This window comes from Procambarus clarkii, chromosome 70, assembly GCF_040958095.1.
Source record: "Procambarus clarkii isolate CNS0578487 chromosome 70, FALCON_Pclarkii_2.0, whole genome shotgun sequence".
Classification (NCBI taxonomy): domain Eukaryota; kingdom Metazoa; phylum Arthropoda; class Malacostraca; order Decapoda; family Cambaridae; genus Procambarus; species Procambarus clarkii.
In genome coordinates, this window is record NC_091219.1 from 9,369,148 (window position 1) to 9,373,701 (window position 4,554).

A 4,554-nucleotide genomic window follows, 5' to 3' on the forward strand; every position below is an offset into this window, starting at 1 on the left:
AAATGGCGGGACCTTCGACCAGCCGCCAGCTTCCTGTCCTCATCGACGCCACTAAGGTTAGTGGCTCGGGTAAATGAAGCAAATATTTACCGGTGTCTGTTGTTTTGACCTATGAGACACGTCTTTAAAAAGCACCTATTCATTCATAATCTAATACATTATTACAACAACAACAAATGCCGCGTTGCAATTCTGCACTTTCCAAGAAACTTGGGGTAAAGGAATAGGTTTCCTGGACTGTCTCTATTCGACTTATCTGTTGGATTAAGGACCTGCCCGAAACAAGCAAAATGCAAAAGTAATACACATGTACACAGACTTTGCAAAAATTTTCGACAAATGTGATCATGATGTTATTGTGCAAAACAAAAGCGTTGAAGAGGAATTACTGGCAAAGTGGGGAGATGGATCTTTAAGTTCCACCGAGCAGAACGTAGAGTGTAAAAGTCAACACAGTAACATCCGGGTCATCCACTGTGAAAAGCTCAGTCCCCTCAGTACTGTACTTCCTTTGGTACTTTTTCTCATCCTTATATTAGACAAACACAAGGACACAAAATACAACAAAAGACAATACAACTGTGTCATCATTTCCAGATGACACCAGGATTTTCATGCGAATAGACATTGTATATCTTGAGGTTATCTTGAGATGAATTCGGGGCATTAGTGTCCCCGCGGCCCGGTCCTCGACCAGGCCTCCACCCCCAGGAAGTACCCCGTGACAGCTGACTAACACCCAGGTACCTATTTTACTGCTAGGTAACAGGGGCATAGGGTGAAAGAAACTCTGCACATTGCTTCTCGCCGGCGCCTGGGATCGAACCCAGGACCACAGGATCACAAGTCCAGTGTGCTGTCCGTTCGGCCGACCGGCTTCCCGAGCTTTTGTAGAGGACATCTTATGTAAATCTGGTATTTCAATGGGTCACAGATAATAATCTTATGTTTACTAAAAATTAGTTCCTGCTCCTGTATTATGGAAAAAAAAGTATAGAAAGGGAAACCTTATATGAAAAGTAATTGAATCACTTTATAAAACGAAAAGAACATGCCATGATCTAGGAATTATCATTTTGGAAGACCATATCTTCAAAGAACACAATAGAGTAGCTGTCATGACTGCAAGATAAATGACAAGCTGGATAACAATGACCTTCCAAACAAGGGATGCCATACTAATGATGATACTTTTCAAGACACTAGTGCTCTCTAGGGTGTAAAATTGTTGCACACTAACAGCCCCATTCAGAGCTGAAGAGATTGTCGACCTTGAGAGCATGCAAAGTTCCTTTACCACTATAATATACTCTATAAGTCATCTAAATTATTGGGACCAATTACAAGTTCTAAATGTGTATTCTCTAGAGCCTTGGCGAGATACATCATAATCTTCACATGGAATACATTATAAAGACTGGATCCAAATCTTAACATGAAGATTACATCAGGAAAAACGTGTAGGCATGGCAGGATGTGCAAAATAGCCCCAATGAAAAGTAAAAGTGCAATAAGAACCCTGAGGGGAAAACTCAGCATCAAGGGCACAGGACTTTTCAACACTCTCCCACTACACATCAAGGGCATAACTAGCCAGCCTCTCATGGTGTTCCAGATTGAACTCGAGAATAACCTCCATATAATAACTGATCAACCAGGCTGTGATTCATACGTCAAGCTGTAAACAATCTCGTCCAACAGCTTGGTTGACCAGACGACAACTGGGAAGCCTGATCGGAGACTGGGTCGCGAGGCCTTTGATTTCCATGAATCTCCACAAGGTAGGTAGGTAGGGTCTTTTAGGACCTGACCAGTCATTAGACATTTCAGTGTTGACAGTGTAAAAATAACCATCTACAAATTTAAAGAGAGTTCAATTTCATAAAATTTTAAGCCAGTGCTCTTGCAAAACAAGAATATTACATATAACAAAAAGCTTTTTTTGACATCCATACTTTACGGGGTTTGTTGCTTCCCCAATTACCTTTAATAACTAGGAATTATGACAGTACAGATACCGAAGCATTGTCATTGGGTAAATAAACAATGTTACTTGAAGCTCATTTATGTGTTAATTAAAGGAAAACACATACAGTGTTCTTGTATGTAGAGACAATTTTATTGTAAGTTCTATAATATTCTTAGTTACAGTGTGGATGGTGACGCCGTATGAAGAGACATTTGTCAAGTAAGTTCTACAAACCCGTTATGACTTAGGCTATTCAGTTACGACTGGATATGCTGTGGTTGTACTTTAATATTAAGATGTTCAATTATTACATTATTACCATTTAAATTGTGGCCTAACTATAGTAATAACATTATATAAACGTGTATGCTACTGTATATTATTCTTTTATACATTATTATGTTATATTATGATGTGTTAGTGTTTGTTAACTGCTTATTTGGTGGTTTGCGCAGCTTCCATCTTTACCCCTTCTTCTGCCCCCCACTTTCCGATGCTGAGTGTCTGTCAGAGTTACCAACTCAGGTTGGTGGGTTGCGCACTGGGAGCCATGGGGAGCGGTTGACCTCACCTGTCAGCCCAGTCGTTGCTTTCCCAGTGTAGCTGGCGGACCCTGGTGGTTTACTGACGTAGTCTGAGTGATGTGGGCTCCCTTCCCCTCCGTTTTGCGGGCTCATTCCGTTGGCCTGGAGTTTACTGGCAAGGCTGACTACCCTGCAGTGGAGTTGGTGATGTGTGAGATGCTCCGTGTGGAAGTGGCTGCCATCTATAGCGTCTAGTTAGATCATTAGGCTGTAGTGAACTTTGCTGACGCAGAAGATTACAGGGTGTTTTTACGCTGCTACGAGGGACGGTTATTTCAACTGCTGGATGCTGTTGGTACGGTGGTTATCTCCGACCGGAGTGGTGCTCTCACCTTCATCAGCATTCATGGTGCGCCCCTCCAGTTCCCGGAGGAATCTGTTAAGGGGGCATATCAAGGTGAAATTAAAAATTGTTCAATTTGCTTATAAATTTATTTATGAAATGGTTATAGAAAGGGCTGCAACTGGTCCAAGTTTCACCATCACACCCTAAACAGAAAAGGAAAAACAAAATACACAACGTATTATGCAACGAATTTTCAACATTTTCAAATAATTTTAGGGACCACATTTGTCAACTAAAATCATTTCTATAACACTCAGATATTAAAATTAGCACATAATAAAGGATTGTAGTGATCAGTTTTATCAATAAAGTGTTTAGTGCAATAATATAATTTTTAAAAGTTACCCTTCCAAAAATATGCAATATATGATGTTTATAAATTTTTATAAAATCAACAAATGGACTTTGGACTAAAATGTCTACTAGATTTTGTAGAAGCACAAACTCTACATATAAGGTGCAATTTGCATGTAAATTGATTAATAAATGAAAGCTATGAAGTACTTTGAAGTTGTAAATTACTTACCTGAGTAAAATAAGATCAAAGTTCGGCCACCTGTTGCTGAGCTTGACTTCGACAGATTTTGTTCATAATTGGCACCCTTGCAGATAGGCATCCATTGAGCAAGGTGTGCAAGTTCCATGCACATCCCCTGATAACAAACGAACAAAAAAAAATAAAAAAAAAAATAAAAAAATAAAAAATTATACATATATATATCCTGCACATACATATTACAATTATTACAAAATACCAAATTATAACACTAAAAGATACTAACCTATTGAAATTGGTCCGAATTGTGGGTCCTCAAGGTGGCACTGCAACACCAGCCACAGCAGTAGATGGCACTGCAACACCAGCCACACCAGTAGATGGCACTGCCACACCAGTAGATGTAGATGGCACTGTCGTGGCCGGTCCATACACATCGAGGGGCTGAGGAGTGTGTGTGAGGAGGGTCGAGGCGTGTGGCGGCGGCGTCAGGCCTCTCACAGCTGAGGCGGGGAGGCCGCCTACATCCTCACTTGATATAACTCTCCCTTGTGCTACAGCGGCTCTTTTTCCTGCCAAAGACGGCGACCGCGTGCCAAATTGGCTTCCTTTGTCTTCCGAGTCCTCCGTTTATAGGTCATTGTGCACTAGACGCTACTAAAGCGAGATTTCAGGAGCCAAAATGGAGCGCGCGTCGACACCTCCACTCTCAACAGGACACACCATGTGACTGTAGCTGCGTACCTCACTCACCTTCACTAGGAGACGGTTGCCAATTAGTGTATATTTGTTGTCATATATACATAGTTATTTCCGACGTTATTACGAAAAAATTGACGTTTAGAACGTACGACGCAATACTCTTGGCGCGCCACAGCCGCGGGGCACCGGATTCTGCACAATTACGCATGGAAATGTACCATAAATACTTTAATTTATATCATAACATTATCGTGTTTGCGCCAAAGTGTTGCCAGAACGTTGTAGTATTTTTATAAATTTTTCCAAAATATTCGATTTTTCCGAATTTTTGCGTTTGATATGCCCCCTTAAGAGGGAAATTCAGGCAGCTTGATGCAGTCATGAGTGTGAGGTTAAATATGATTTCCTCAGGGGAAACTCCGGGGCATACGGACAAGTATCCGCACCTTAGGGATGC

General features: G+C 41.1%; 1 long non-coding RNA gene across 1 annotated transcript; it reads right to left on the minus strand.

Annotated features, from left to right (window-relative positions):
* Positions 1 to 2,970: 2,970 nt before the first annotated feature.
* On the minus strand, positions 2,971 to 4,110 carry LOC138356028 (uncharacterized). The gene is made up of 3 exons (XR_011224079.1): positions 3,682 to 4,110; positions 3,426 to 3,552; positions 2,971 to 3,042 (listed from the first exon to the last, which is right to left on the minus strand). It is a non-coding gene; the product is annotated as an uncharacterized lncRNA (long non-coding RNA).
* Between the last annotated feature and the right edge of the window lie 444 nt (positions 4,111 to 4,554).